Consider the following 16,671-nt stretch of genomic DNA (forward strand, 5'->3'; position numbering starts at 1 on the left):
TCCTACCGCTTGTCTCTTCCCCATCAGTCAGCGCAGCCAACTCCCTTCAGAGCCTCTGGGAAGGGAGGCCGTCTCAGGTGCAGTTCCCAAGAAAGAAGGCCATGCATGATATGGATTCAGGTTAGGAGGTGATTTCAGGTGACACTGACAGGGGAGTGGGAAAGCAGGGTGAAGGAAGCTCTAAAGAGTGTGTCATCCATAGATTAAGTTAACCTTGAAAATGCATTCCAATATACATTAGATGTGGACACATACTGTTTGAATCCACTTCTACGGGGTACTTAGAATAGTCAAATTCATAGAGTTAGATGATGCCTCGGGCTGGGGAGGGTGGAGAGGTGGCAAGAGGGGAGGGGAAGTGAGTCTTTAATGGGGACAGAGTTTCAGTTTGGGAAGGTGAAAATTTCAGGAGTTGGATGATGGTGACAGTTGCATGACAATGTGAATGTACTTAGTGCCACTGAACTATACAGTGAAATATGTTAAAATAGTCAAATAGTATGTTTTGTATTATGTGACTTTTACTACAATAAAAAATATTGTTTAAAAAATAGAGTGTATCACCAAGCAAGTCCTCACTGAGGGCACCTAGAGGTCACCTAACCAGGTTGGGGAACAAGAGATCATATAAACATGTTACCCCACTAGGGGCTGAAGGCACAATGGCTGGCATGTCCAGCTGGCCAAGGGGCCACACCCAGTGGGCTCTGTGGCCCCAGAAAATCTCATGCCCAGCAAGGCTGCCAGCAATTTGTTCCTAAGTGGTAAATGCAGAGAAGGATGAGTGGCCAGAGCTTCCAATGGAGTTACTATGACAGAAACAGAGGACAGACTTGTAAATTCCAAAGCCTAAACCCTAAGGGGACTCTGATGAGGACCATCCTTGGGTTGGGAGGAAGTAGGAAGGGGAAAAGTCAGAGGGAGTTGATGAGACCCACAATAGCAAGAGCTGCAGGCACTAGTCCAGTGGGAGGGATGGAAGAAGCCCCCAGCGTTCCATGCCCAGAACCCTACAGCCCAGGGGGACCTACAGCCCAGGATGACTCCCAGAGTACCCAACAGGGGGCCAGGAGAGACCCAGAAAGTGGGTCAGACCCAGGGCAATGCAGGAGAAAGGGTGACTCAGTGAGGCGGGGCTGGCTTGTGAGGGGAGCTGGGGGCTGAGCACCACCTGTCTCCTGAAATAAGCCCATCATCAGGGGAGAGAGAAAAGAAGTCCAGAACTGACTGCCTTGAGGTGGGAGGAGTGGGGCTTCAAAATAGAAATTCCAGAAAAAGAGCGCTACATTTCTGACACACCTGCCACGATGATTATTTTGCTCTCTGCAGCCTGTTGCGTGATCACAGCAAAATTGACGCCTTTTAGTAGCAGCTGATCACTGTCGGGGAGGTAGCAAGCCCACCAGCACCTTCCGGAGGTTGGGGGTGTGGTGCATGGCACTTTTCCCAGGAAAACCGCAGAGGGCTGCGCTGATTATTCTCACTCTGAACCAAGGGGGTGGGGAGCCATCCTATCACCATCAAGCAGGTGCACCAGGAATGCTCTAGGAGGACCACCTGCTCAGCTAGACCCGCTGCCAAGCACTGCTCCTGCCCCGTCACCCTCCCGAGGGTCCACCCTGCAGAGAGCTTCTCGGACCCCTCGCTTCCTCTATCTGTCACGTGTGGGCTTCCCACTCACCCAAGCTATGTTCTTCTAAGCTTGTGCGTGGCCCCATGGGGAGGTGAACAGAAAGGTGGGAGGAACCTGAGGAAAGTGACTATTTCCAAAGGCCCCTTTCTTCAGAGCAACCCACAAGGGGGCCTGAGCAAAAAGACAACGTGGGCATGCTGCAAATAGGTTTTAAAAACTCACCTTCTGGGCCTGAGAGACAAGACTATGAAGATGGAACTTTCAGCAGATGGAACTCTCCAGAAAGAACGTGGGTACCAAGACTGCCATTCTAGTTGCAAGTTTCCCAAACGTCAGTCCATCCTGAATGCCTGTCACCCGCTGTGCTGTGTGGGGGGACCACTCGCTTCCCCCCATCCCTGGGCACCTGGGCTAGCATTACTTTAACAGGGAGCTATGTGCATAAGAATGTGAATGTACTGGCAGCGCAGAACTACACTTTAAAGTGGTTGAGATAATCAATTTTATGTCATGCATATTTTACAACTTTTAAAAAGCAAAAAGGAAAGGTGATGCTATATCACTGGGTTTCCCTGGTGGCTGTGATGGTAAAGAATCTGCCTGCAATGCAGGAGGCCCAGGTTGGATCCCTGGGTTGAAAGGGTCCCCTGAAGAAGGGTATGGCTACCCAGTCCAGTATTCTTGTCTGGGAAATCCCATGAACAGAGGAGTCTGGCAGACTACAATCCACGGGTAACAGAGTTGAATGCAACTGAGTGACTGACACTTTCACTTTTTTCACTCTATCATTACCCAACTAGTCAAAAGCTTATTTTCATTCAAAAGCCTGCAAGTTTAAAGCAACAATTGATTCTATTCACAATTGCTAAAACTTAGAAGCAACCAGGATGCTCTTCAATAGGTGGGTGAATAAGTCAATCATGGTGCATCCAGACAGTGGAATATTATTCAACATTAAAAAGAAATTATTTTAATTACAATTTAATTTTAATGACAAAAGACTGGAGCTATCAAATCATGAAAAAATGTGAAGACACATAAATGAATATTTTTAATCAAAAGAAGCCAATCTGAAAAGGCTGTATAGTTGGACTATATGATTCCAACTATATAACATTCTGGAAAAGGCAAAGTTATGAAAGCAGTAAGAAGATCTGTGGTTTCCAGGGGGTTAAGGGGAGGGAGGGATGAATACGTGGGGCACAGAAGATTTTGAGGGCAGTAAAGCTGTCCAGCATAATACTGTAGCATGGGGTACATGTCATTCTGCATGCATGTGAGCTCATGTCCAACTCTCTGTGATCCCATGGACTGTAGCCCACCAGGATCCTCTCTCCACGGAATTTTCCAGGCAAGAATACTGGAGTGGGTTGCCATTTCCTTCCCAACCCAGGGATTGAACCTGCGTCTCTTACGGCTCCTGCATTTCAGGTGGATGCTTTACCATTGGGCCACCAGCGAAGCCCATTTATAAACCTAAACCACTCTTTTAAAATTATTTATTAATTTTTAAAATTAAAAATCAAAGCAATTAAGTTCTTAAAGACATATATGAAAAAGACATTCATTGTCACTGGCCAAGGAGTATGAGATATAGACCATCATGCCATGTCTGCTGCTGCTGCTGCTGCTAAGTCGCTTCAGTTGTGTCCGACTCTGTGCGACCCCACAGACGGCAGCCCACCAGGCTCCGCCGTCCCTGGGGTTCTCCAGGCAAGAACACTGGAGTGGGTTGCCATTTCCTTCTCCAGTGCATGAAAGGGAAAAGTGAAAGTGAAGTCGCTCAGTCGTGTCCGACTCTTAGCGACCCCATGGACTGTAGCCTACCAGGCTCCTCCGTCCGTGGGATTTTCCAGGCAAGAGTACTGGAGTGGGGTGCCATTGCCTTCTCCATGTCTGCTATCAGTTAAAACAAAAACAACCAACAAATAAATGCTTATAATAACTGGAGGGGAAAACGAGGGAGGACTATACCATTACCCAAAAGAGAACCAGCATATTCACCACCACTCAATAGCAATAAGGCCATTCATACCCATGGGGCCAGTGGAAGCCATGTGAGGAGCCATAACATGGCATCCTATTTTCCCGGGAGACACTCGTGCTGGCTGAGTGGGGAGCCAGAATGACCACCCCATGAAGCAGCAGTGAGGAGCTCACCCGTGGGGTCAATAGAAACCAAGTGGGCAATCTGGACTTCTCTCTCCATTTTCTTCCCCTGCTGAGCAGATCAAAGGAAGCCAATAAAAACAGAAGGTCTAATCCATCCAGACTCTCATAATGTAGTACCCAAGTGACTAAGTTTCAATCAAAATCACTTTTCCTATCAGGAAGATGTCAAACTGAGTAAAGAAAGATAATTCATAAATGCCAATACCAAGATGCAAGAGGTGTTGGGATTATCTGACAAAGATTTTAGAGGGCCCATCATTAAAAAAATGTCTCCATGAATACTTACAAATAGGCTTGAAACAAATAAAAACAGTCTCAGGAAAGAAATCAAAGGTAAAAGAACAACTAAATGGACATTTTAGAACTGAAAAATACTGTAACCCCAAATTTTAAAATTCAGTGGGTGTACTCAACAGCAGAACAGAAGGGAGGGAAAAAAAGAAGCCAGGAACTTGAAGATAGAACAATAGAAGTTTCCCAGTCTGAACAACAGAGAGAAAATAGGCTGGGGAAAAAAATGAGCAGAGCCTCAGGGACCTATGAGATTAACAAAAGCTGTAACATTCACATCATCTGAGTTCTGGAAGGAGACGAGAAAGAGGACTGGGATAAAAACAATACTCATTGAAATACGGCTGAAAACTTCAGTTTGACAAAAGACACATAAACCCGTGGAATCAGGACACTAGTGAATCTCAAACAGGATAAACCAAAGAAATCCTCACCAAAACACATAACAGTCAAACTTCTGAACTCTTAAGACAAAGAAAAATTTCCTCAAAGCCATAAAAGAGAGATGACAACTTGCCTATGGGGAAAAACAAATCCTAATGCCAGCAGGTTTCCCGTCTGAAACTTGAGGTCAGAAGGAAGTAGCACAACATTTTTCAAGTGCCTAAAGAAAAGAACTGTCAACCACAAATTCTATATCCAGCAAAAAGATCCTTCTAGAAGGAAGAGGAAATGAAGGCATTCTCAAATAAAACACAGAGAATTTGTCATCAGCACGAATGGCTAAAGGAAGTTCTCTACATAGAAAGGAAATAATAAAGGAAGGGGGAGTTCCCTGGTGATCCAGTGGTAAGGACTGCACACTCTCACTACCAAATTCAATACCTGGTCAGGGAACAAAGATCCCACAAGGCAGGTGGTGTGGCCAAAAAATTTTCAAATAAAATAGCATAAAATAAGAAGTCATCATAAATTAATGGTGTGATCCATTCTTGTAAAAATAATATTACTACTACCAAAAGAAAGTCACTTGGAACTTCAAGGAGAAAGAACACTGGAAAGAGAAACAATATAGATAAATTCAATATTTCCTTTTGAATTTTCCAAATGATGCTTGAAACAAAGAACACTGATGTATTTAGAAGAGATATTTAAGACAGTTATAAGTGGGAAAAGGTAAAGGAGGTAGTTTATATATTTCACTTCAGCTGGTAAAGCAGTAACACCCAACAAGTGGTGCTGGGAAAACTGGTCAACCACTTGTAAAAGAATGAAACTAGAACACTTTCTAACACCATACACAAAAATAAACTCAAAATGGATTAAAGATCTACATGTAAGACCAGAAACTATAAAACTCCTAGAGGAAAACATAGGCAAAACACTCTCTGACATAAATCATAGCAGGATTCTCTATGACCCACCTCCCAGAGTAACGGAAATAAAAGAAAGCAGTGACACCGATAGACTAGGATGAGTTATGAATCTATAATGCAATACTAACAGCAACCACATAATCAATACGAGGATATCCAACAGAGCCTGCCTGAACCACAGGCCGCAGATGCCATCTCTCTGCAACCATAGAACCTCGGGTTGGAGAGGATGTGGCTGTAGCCTTCCTGACAGTGAAACTGGGTACCCATGCAGGCAAAGCACAACTGCCTGTGGCTGGGGGTCCATACAGACTGTCCAGTCCCTCTGCAAGCCTGACTTCCCTCCACACAGCCCATGAGCTCTGACTGCCTCTGTCCCCACTAGTGTCCATACTCCCAATGCACACCCACATCTCTTGTCATTGCCTGCTTCCTACCCACACTCCAGAGGGTTACCTGTTGTGTGCTCAGCAATTCCAGACCAGTCCAGTCGGGCTAAACTAGCCAGCATCTCTGCTGTTGGGTGACTAAGTCACAACTTCTTCGATGAAGTCTGAACTCCTTCCAAAGTCTGCCCTTTCCTGGACAATCTCTTGCAATCATAGGGACTATAAACAATGTTCTTAAGTCTTGTGCATACGTGCATGCTAAGTCACTTCAGTTGTGTCTGACTCTTTGCAACCCTATGGACTGTAGCCATCCAGGCTCTTCTGTCCATGGGAATCTCCAGGCAAGAATACTGGAGTGGGTTGCTGTGCCCTCCTCCAGGAGATCTTCCTGATCCAGGGATCAAACCCACGTCTCTTATGTCTCATGCACTGACAGGCGGGTTCTTCACCACTAGCACCACCTGGGAAGCCCTCTTATGTCTTATAGTTACTCTTTTATTTTAGTTAATCATCCTTATCCTAAACTTCCCCAGTGTAACGAACTATGTGATTTCTATCTCCTGATTAGATACACATACTACAGAATCAGTACTGGAAGGGGCCCCAAGAGACAGATCCCTAAAGATGGGATCTTGCCCTTGAACTTGGGTGTGATGTTAGATCCTTGCCTATGAGAAATTGGATGCTTGCAACCCATGACAAGCAGTGCTATCACAGTTAATCAAGCTATTACCTGTGGTTGCTCATGATAAAATGCCAATGGGGGCACATGCCTTGGGAATACCAGCCACACATCAGTGATGATGATGATCAGGAATGTGGTATGACATGAATTTTTCTGAATGCCATTGAGCACATAGAAAACTATAAACCCAGGTCTGTTAAATCCCACCTGAAGTCATGATCTGAGAATTGGACAGCTTCCACAACAGCCCTGAAAGAATTTATTTCAGGGCTGACATGACAGAAGATCAAACACAAAATTTAATGGTGCAAGTTGTGCATTTAAATGGCAGTTAGATTCACAGTCTCACCAAGTGTCTAGGGTGAAAATTAGATCAGTAATGAGGTAAGAATGAGACCTTGAAATTTGGAATAAGGCCATTTGATTGGACCATGGAGAAACTGACAGCATTGACTCCAAGTCATTCTGAACCTGTCTGAGCAGTAGCAGTAGCTTTTCCTCCAAGGTCCAAGAAGACCAGTCTTCCTCAGCTTGAAAACCACATGGCATGCTCCCTTGGGGCATTAATAGATGCCTCAAATGGGGATGCTCTCTTTCCTCAGAGCCCACCACAGCCCCCCACCCTTTTGTCAGTAACTGGAGCTGCATGTTGGCATGATTCAGGGAACAGATACAGGCTATGTTATTGTTGTTTATTGTTATTTTATTGTTGTTTATTGTATATTATTGTTATTGTTGTTGTAAGTCCTGTCCGGCTCTCTGGGACCCTATGGACTGCAGCACACCAGGATTCCCTGTCCTTCACTATCTCCCAGAGTTTGCTCAGACTCATGTCCATTGAGTCCATGATGCCCCTGAGCTTTACGCAGGAGGAAGTAGCTTATATACCAAGATAGCTGTAGATCCTTGATAACACATGTCAGCAGAAACCTGGGAATCCATGTGTAGGAGTGGATCCTAAGAGTGTTATAACAGAAGGGGTAGAAAAGAACATCAGTGATGGGGCCACATTCATTGATGGGGTGCTTATTAGAAGGTCTCAACTTAATGCATTCATTGAGTGGCTGGGTGTGGTTTTGCAGCTTCGTTGGTTGGTTAACAGAAACCTGGACCCAGTGGTGACCTAGATTCATGAGATTGAGAGGCCAGAACTACTCTGGCCTGATGTAGAGGCAGGAATTAAGTGGCTCAGGTAACTAGGAAGACTGGCCTGGATGTACCGTGTGCCACCTTCAGACCTACCCATCCACTCCCCAACCACAATTCTCCAGAAGACCCAAAGACCCTCTCCTCTCTAGAGCATTGCACTCGCATCCCTGAAAACTTCTGTGGTTGCTCTCTTTTGAGGCCAGGTATGTCTAGGGGGTGTCAGCCTTGAGATGGGCTCCCTGATTTCACTGGGGATCCCAGGAGAGCAGAGGCCAAGCAGGAGCACTTAACTGTCCATGAGAAAGTGGGCACATCCAGCACAGGGCCATGGAGAGGGGCCAGGAGTCAGAGTTCCTTGGGTCCTAGAGATCTTCCATAGTAGCTGACAAGGGTGCCACTAGGGGTAAAATAGGATGTCAGCCCCTAGGATATGGCTTGATCTGAATAACAAGAAACTCTATGTGTGGTTGTGTGGTCGCTAGTAACCTGACTTGAGTCACCAAAAAGAATCATGGCCCTTTGTCCACTTTTCAGACCTTAATCAGTTCACAGACCCAGAGGCCTCTGATTGAAGGGAAGCCCAGGTGCCCTTGAAAAAGAACCCTGTACTATTGCTCTATAGTCAAAGCTATGGTTTTTCCAGTAGTCATGTACAGATGTGAGAGTCAGACCATAAAGAAGGCTGAGCGCTGAAGAATGGATGCCTTCGAATTGTGGTGCTGGAGAAGACTCTTGAGAGTCTCTTGGACTGCAAAGAGATCAAACCAGTCAATCCTAAAGGAAATCAACCCTGAATATTCATTAGAAGGACTGATGCTGAAGCTGAAGCTCCCATACTTTGGCCACCTGATGCAAAGAGCCAACTCATCGGAAAAGACCCTGATGTTAGCAAAGATTCAAAGTAAAAGTAGAAGAGGGTGCCAGAGGATGAGATAGTTAGACAGCATGACCAACTCAGTGGACATGAATCTGAGCAAACTCTGAGAGGTAGTGAAGGCCAGAGAAGCCTAATGTGCTAAAGTCCATGGGGTTGCAAAGAGTTGGACATGACTTTGCAACTGAACAACAACAGGAAAATCTCCAAACACTTGGAAACTAAAGAGCAAACTACTAAATAACCCACAAGTCAAAAAAGAGGTGTCAAGGGAAGCCCAAAACACAGCAAATGAATGAAACTGGAAATATAACATCTCAGAATTTATGGGACACAGCTAAGGCTGTGCTGAGAGGCCATTTATAGTATTAAATGCTTATTCAAGAAAAGACAGAATCTCAAATCGATAACCAAGCTCCTACACCCATAACCTAGTAAAGGAAACCCAAAATAAGCAGAAGGAAGGAAATAATAAAGAAAAGGAAACAAAATGATTAAACTACAACAGAAAACTAATCGAGTCAAAGTAAAAAAAGAGCTTGTTCTTTAATAATATCAGTAAATTGATCTTTTTGAAAACTATTACATATAGAATGGATAAAAACCGGATCATACTATATAGCATAAAGTACTACATTCAATATCCTGTAATAAACCATAATGGACAATAACTTGAAAATGAATGTATATATGTATATGTATAACTGAATCACTTTGCTATACAGCAAAAATTAACACAACATTGTAAATCAACTATACCTCGATAAAATAAATTTTTAAAAAGTTAAATAAATAAATTCATCTTTAGAATCTCTACAAAGATTTAGAAAGGATAAAGGAGAGAAGACACAAATTACCAACATCAGGAATGAAACAGAATATCATGACAGACCCTGCAAGTATCAAAAGGACAGCACAAGGATTACCCTAAATAACTAACTCCATCCACATACATGTGATAACTTAAATGCAATGGATCAATTCCTCGAACAGCACAAGTTAGTAGAAATTCACCAGATATAAAACAGATAATTTGATTAGCATTGTATTTATTAAGCAGACTAAATTTGTAGTTTTATTATCTTTTTAAAGTCTTCATTGAATTTATTACAGTATTTCTTCTGTTCTTTGTTTTGGATTTTTGGATGCAAAGCATGTGGGATCTTAGCTCCCCAACCAGGGATCGAACCCACACCCTCTGCATTAGAAGGCAAAGTCTTAACCACTGGACCACCAGAGAAGTCCCCCAAATTTGTAATTTTAAAACACTCAAGGAGAAGTCTTAAGATCCTGACAGTATTGCTGAAGAATTCTACCTAGAATTTAAAGAAAAATTAATACAAATTCTATACAACTTCTTCCAGGGAACAAAAAGGAGGGGGCATTTCCCCATTAATTTCATGAAGCTAGGTATTACCCTGACACCAAAATCAGACAAAGACAGTCCAAAAGCAAAACAAAACAAATCCTACAGAGCACTATCCCTTCATGAATATAGATGTAAAATTCTTCATAAAATATCAGCAACTAGATTCTGCAGTATAGAAAGAATTACACACCCCACGACCCAGGGCCCCAGGCCTGCATCCGTGTAATCCATCACATTTACAGAGGAAAGAAGGGGGGGAAATCACATGATTATATCAACTGCTGGAGAAAAAGCTTTTGACAAGAGTCAACACCTATTCATGATAAACTTTCTCAGAAAATAGAAATAGAGGGAAAGCTCAGCTTGATGAAGTATATCTAAAAATGTTATCCTTAATGATGGAAAACTGAAGACTTCCTCCTAAACATCAGAAACAGGACAGAGATCACTCAGCACTGTTATGTAACAGAGATGTAGAAATTCTGGCCAGTGCAGCACAGCAAGAAAGGCAACAAAAGACACAGAGACAAGAGAGGAAGAAATGAAACTTTCTATATTTGCAGATGACATGATCGTCTGTGTAGAAAATCCCAAGAAATCAGAAAAAAAGAGAGAGAAAAGGACAAAAGCTTGCTAGAACTAACAAATTCAGCAAAGTCATGGTCTACAAAATCAACACACCAAAATCAGTCCCACTTTAGTAGCAATCAACAGTCGGAAGCCCAAATTTCAAATGCAATGCCATTTACAAGCACTCAAAAAACTGAAAGACTCAGAGGTAAAATTAACAAAGCGTAACCAGGACCTATATGCTGAACACTACAAAACACTGATGAAAAACTCAAAGAAAATCTAGAGAAATAAAGAGGTAGATTGTGTCCATGGTTTGGAAGACTAGCCATAGTAGAGGTGTAAAGATGTCAGTTTTCCCCAGAGTGATAGAGAGACTTCATTCAATTCCTATCAAAATCCCCATCAGCTTTTTTTTGTGAGCATAAACAAGATTATTCGAAAATTTATTGAGAAAGGTAAAGGAACTAGGGTAACTCAGTTTTGGAAAAAGGATAATAAAATTGGAGGAATCAGTCTAAATTTTCAATAAATTTTAAAACTTATTACAGAGCTACAGTAAAGAAGACAGTGCCATACTGGTAGAGGAACAGACACATAGATCAATTGAACAGAATTTAAAAAAAAAAAAAACAGAAATAGACTCGCACAAGTAGGCCCAACAGATTTTTAACAAAAGTTCGAGCAATTTGGTGAGGAGAAGGCAATCTTTACAGTAAAGGGTGCTGGAGTAATTGACATCCAGAGACAAAAAATAACCTCAACTAAACCTCAGACCTTACTTATATTAACATTAACTCTAAATGTGAAACAAGCTTAAATGGAAACTATAAAACTATAAACTCTAGAATAGAAAACAAGAGAAAAGTCTTTAGGATCCAGGGCATAGGGAAGAGTTTTCAGACTTGACCCCAAGAGCATGAGCCATAGAGGCAAAATGTATAAATTGAATCCCATCAAAATTAAAAATATCTGCTTTATGAGAACCCCTGCTTTGAAGAGGATAAAAACATCAGCTATAGACCAGGAGACAGTATTTGTAAGCCATATATTAGACCAGGGAATTAAACCTAGAGTTTGAAAACTTAACATAAAAAAATTTTAAGTTAAAAAAATTCAAACTATATGCCAATATACAATAAAAATTAAATGTAAAAAAAAATTCAACAACCATCCAGTCAAAAAATGAGCAAAAGACATGAAGAGAGGCACATCGCCGAAGACATACAGATGGGAACAAGCACACGAAAAGCCGTTCAGCACCACTAGCCATCAGAGAAATGCAAATGAAAACCGCAGCGAAGTATCACTGCACACCCATCAGGATGCAGAAAAGAAAAGCAGTGATAACACCTAGTGCAGGCGAGGATGTGGAAATATGACATGAATGGCTGATGTGGACGTGCAGTGATAAGGCCATTCTGGACAAAACGTTGGCAGTGTCTTCAAAAAAAAAAAAAATTCACCTGCCACTGCCGTTTAACCCAGGGATTACATTCCTGGCCTTTTATTCCAAAGAAATGAAAACTTAGATTCACACAGGAGACTGTGCACAAATGGTCATGGCAGCTTTATGTGTAATAGCTGATAATTGAAATCAGCCCTGATGTCCTTCAACAGATGAACATTTAAACCAGCTGTGGCCCATCCATGTCATTATTACTCAGCAATCAAAAGGAGTGAACTATTACATGGAACAATATTGATGAATCTCCAGAGAATTATGTTGTGTGAAAAAAGCCACACCCTAAGGCCACACACTGTAATTTCATTTATATGACATTCTTTTTTTGCTATTTTATTTTTATTTTTTCCATTTTTAAATGGATGTGTAGTTGCTGTATAATCTTATATAAATTACAGGTGTATAATATAGTGATTCACAATTTTTAAGGGTTACACTCCATTTCATTATTATAAAGTATTGGTTATAGTCTCCTTGTTGTACAGTATACCCTTGTAGCTTATTTAATCCCTGAGAGTTAGTACATCATAATCTCCTATATCTTGATGTGTTTCCCCATCCCCCTTCCCTCTCCTCACTGATAAACTGCTAGTTTATTCTCCATATCTGTGAGTCTGCTTTTTTGTTGTTATATTCACTGGTTTGTTGTGTTTTTTAGATTCCACATGTAAATGATATTATACAGTATTTGTCTTTCTTTGACTTCACTTAGTTTGTCTTTCTCTGACTTCACTTAATTATGATCATCTCTAGGTCCATCCATGTTACTGCAAATGGCATCATTTTCTTCTTTTATGGCTAATATTCCATTGTGTGTATACACCACATTTTCTTTATCCATTCATCTCTTGGTGGACACTTAGGTTGCTTCCATACCTTGGCAATTGTAAAAAAAAAAAAAAAAATGCTGTTATGAAAGTTGGGGTGCATTGATCTTTTAGAATTAATGTTTTTGTTTCTCTCAAATATATACCCAGGAGTAGAATGGCTGCCTCTTATGGAAGTTCTTTTTTTTTTTTTTCATTTATATAACAGCCTTGAAATGACAGATTATGGAGCTGGAGAACAGATGAAAGGTTACCAGGAGTTGAGAGGAGAGCAGGGAGGAAGTGGGTGTGGCCATGAGAGATCCCTGTGGTAATGAAACAGTCTGTATCTTGACTAAATCATCATGCAGGCTGTGATTTGCAAGATGTTACCGTGGAGGGAAACTGGCTAAAAGGTACATGGGATCTCTTTGGATTATTTCTTACAACAGCATGAAATAAAGAAAGTGAAAGTGTTAGTTGCTCAGTTATGTCCAACTCTTTGCAACCCCATGGACTGTAGCCTGCCAGGCTCCTCTGTCCATGGAATTCTCCAGGCAAGAATATTGGAGTGGGTTGCCATTCCCTTCTCCAGGGGATCTTCCTGACCCAGGGATCAAACACAGGTCTCTTGTAGTGGAGGCGGATTCTTTACTGTCAGAGCCACCAGGAAAGCCCTACAACTGCATGGGAAGCCCTACAACTGCATGGGAACCTAAAATTACCTCAAAACAAAAAGCCTAATTTATAAAAATAATAAATAGCAAATAAACAAAAAGAAAGAGCACTGAAACAGGAAGTGACCTTCGTAGCATGTGAGCCATGTTATTTACTGCAGCATCTAGAGACCTAAAACCATATCCCTAGGCCTGGGCACCATAAGGCTGCCCTTGGAGAACACTGACTTGATGCACATCATTCTCCTCTGCATCATTTTCTTTACGTCAGTTCACTTGTCCTCAGGTACCCTTATATTCAGAGGACATTTTTACATCACTGCCATATACGGCAAGGCTCTGCCATTATATGAGTGCAAATGATTATAATGACAATATGATATCAATGAAGACCCTCAAAGACTTCTCACTTCATTGCAAGTCAAAGCAGGGGAAAGGCTGTCCTGACAGACTCTGTAGAGATTGCTGACTGTGACCATTCAGAGAAACTCGGTCATCCTTGCTCAGCCACACCCAGAAGGACAGAACTCCCAGACCTTGGAGACCATTACCTGTCTTTGACCCTTTACTCAGCTCCCTTCAAGCTCTATGATTTTGTAAACTATTTTTTAAAGCACTATAGGGCATCACTGGCTTCCCCAGTGGCTGAGCAGCAAAGAATTCACCTGCCAGTGCAGGAGACTCAGGTTCAATCCTTGGGTCAGGAAGAGCCCCTAGAGGAGGATATGGCAACCCACTCCAGTATCCTTGCCTGGAGGATTCTATGGACAGAGGAACCTGGCAGATACAGTCCATGGGGTCACAAAGGGTCAGACACGACTGAGCACACACACATGCACACACAAGGCATCACTAGCCATGCCACATGGCTTGTGGGATCTTAGTTCCCCGACCAAGGATTGAACCTGGGCCACTGCCATGAAAATGATGAGTCCCAGCCACTGGTCTGCTGGGGGATTCCCAACCTCTTATGACTTTGAAAAAGTCACCTCGACTCTCCTTGCCATGTTTTCCTTCTCTGAAGGTCAGGGCTTATGCCCACTTGTTCAGAGGATCAGACAACTGGTAAATGTGTATGTTGGTGGGCACTCTGCACTGGATGTTTTTCTCTGTGTTAATCTGACACAGACCTCCCCATCCCCCTTCTACAGTCTTGGTTCTCTGCATACATGCTTGTGGTTTCTACCACGAGAAGGACCTCTGGCTGGTACCCACTTGGCCCTCCTGGCAGCCTCATTTCCCCTAAGCAACTAGGCAGTGATTATTTAAGTTTTAGGGGGTTCCCCCTCGCCTGTCTTCCTGGTTAAAGTAAAATCGAGGAAGCAAACCTTCATCTCTTGGCTTCTCAGAATCTTCCCACAGCCCCAAAGCCTTGTGCAGAACCCAAACACTTGCTCTGATGGGTATCAGTCTTGTGATCTAAAAGCTTGCCCTTAGCTAGGGTGCTAGAATTAGTTAAAAGGCACATTATTTTAAATCGGCCCTGACGTTGATTCTGCTTTTCCCAGTCGCCCGACGTTATCGTTCTTCTACGTTGCATCCTGTCTCCCCTTGCATTCCGGCAGATAACATCTCGGCTCTCATTCTCACAGGAAGATTTGCGACGGGAGCGGAGAGGCATGCCACCTCTCAGGACATGGGCTCCAGGGCTTATCTGACAGACCCTCCAGCTCTTAGCTATTTTGGGCGCTGGGAACCCAAATATATGTATAAATACATGGTCCCAGATCCAGGGTCCCTTGTAAATCTCATTGAAAAATGCTCCCCTTGGGTGGTTGCTCAGTAGAGCTGCTATAAATAGTATTGCTCTCAAATACCTTGATATTTAGATTATACTGTATGTTTTGTTTTTCTAACTCTTGGGCTAATAGAACTGATGTTCCTAACCAATTCACACCTTCAGTTTAATTAGATCCATCACTAAAAAAAAAAAAAAAAAAAAAAAAAAACTGCTTACAAAGCAACAGCAACAAATTTCCTTATAGGTTTTTCTATGTTCAGTAGAACACAGATTGCGGACTTGGTTTCTGACAGCCATTATGATTTGCAGTAAATATTTTGACAAAAAGAGCAGTGATGGTAAGCACACAGGACAATTACTGAACTGGGTCAAGCCGAGTTTTATGTAGCATTTTCTTTTCAACTGTATGCTCGAAGATGAATACATCATTAAGAGCACAGGGTGAGAAAAAAAAAGAGTTTGTTTTTTTAAAAACTAGCATCATCTATAGGCTTATCTCGTGAAATATGTTACATACCTTGATGAAGAGAGATGTACCTGCAGCCAATGGTGCTCCGACTCCAACACGAATGACCTGGCCTGAATCTGGGGAGACATCCGTGGCCCCAGAAAAGACAACCCAGAGCAGAGAGGTGCTGGCCTGGCCTGCCTCCTACCCTCTTTGCTGAAACGGTGCCCACTCTACAGGCAGCATCTCAGAGGGCAGAGGCATCCTCTTTGAGTCTTAGAAAATAAAGTAAAAGAGGATGACCTCTCGTGGCTTGGCCTTTGAGTCAACACCAGGTTTAACTGAGAAAAGCACCATTTTGAACAACCTGGAGGAGACGCATGCAGAGATGAAACTTGGTCTGGCTCAGAAATAGGAAGTCAATTCTTTTCTATACATCGCTTAATGTCACAGTAACAACCCTTAAAAAACAGGAAGAGAGAGACACAGAGAGGGAGAGAAAAAAAATACAACCTTGGCTGAGGCCTTCAATAATTGTGACTATTGATCTAACGGAGCATCTACCAAGCCTGCTGCTGGGAAATGGAGGTGTGGCACCCAGCATATCAGAGATATGTTTGTTCTGTGCAGGCTGGTAAGAAGTAGGACCAGCGTGGTTGTTTTCCTGGAGGTGGGGTTGGAAGAAGCATCCAAGAACCTCTTCACATAATACTGCAGGTTCTCAGGGCCCAGGTAGAGTATTCCACTGCAAGCGATGAAGGCAAGAGGCCTGACAAAGATCTCTGTGATGCTGTCTTTATTTAAAGTACTGATACTTTGCTCAATTTGGAATCACTTGCATTTACTTTTTAAATATTTTTTAATTTACTTTTTAAATTGAAGGATAATTGCTTTACAATATTGTGTTGGTTTCTGCTGTACCATTAATTTTTATTTTCAATACATTGCATGAAAACATTATCTTGGTGACTTCAGTCTGGGGCACCCCTCAATTCTGCATCCATGGTGGAGTTTTCTGACTCCCCACTCTAGTCCCTGCCCTGCTCTCTCTAACTTTGGAAGGAGAAAACACAGGAGTGATGGAAC

The 16,671-nt window shown here is 42.5% G+C and overlaps 1 protein-coding gene across 3 annotated transcripts in view; it reads right to left on the reverse strand.

The window, feature by feature from the left end:
- The window catches only part of ZNF831 (zinc finger protein 831), a 103,876-nt gene that overhangs the window by 70,533 nt on the left and 16,672 nt on the right, over positions 1 to 16,671 (reverse strand). For 2 of the 3 annotated variants that reach the window (XM_081559364.1, XM_081559366.1), the window contains exon 1: positions 15,655 to 15,987. The exons of the other annotated variant lie outside the window; for it this stretch is intronic. The gene's annotated coding sequence lies outside the window, so the exon portion shown is untranslated. Of the gene's footprint in view, positions 1 to 15,654; positions 15,988 to 16,671 lie in introns of those variants that run through there. 3 annotated transcript variants of the gene reach the window in all.

Source organism: Giraffa tippelskirchi, chromosome 13, assembly GCF_054371585.1.
Source record: "Giraffa tippelskirchi isolate mGirTip1 chromosome 13, T2T-mGirTip1v1.2.pri, whole genome shotgun sequence".
NCBI classification, from domain to species: Eukaryota; Metazoa; Chordata; class Mammalia; order Artiodactyla; family Giraffidae; genus Giraffa; species Giraffa tippelskirchi.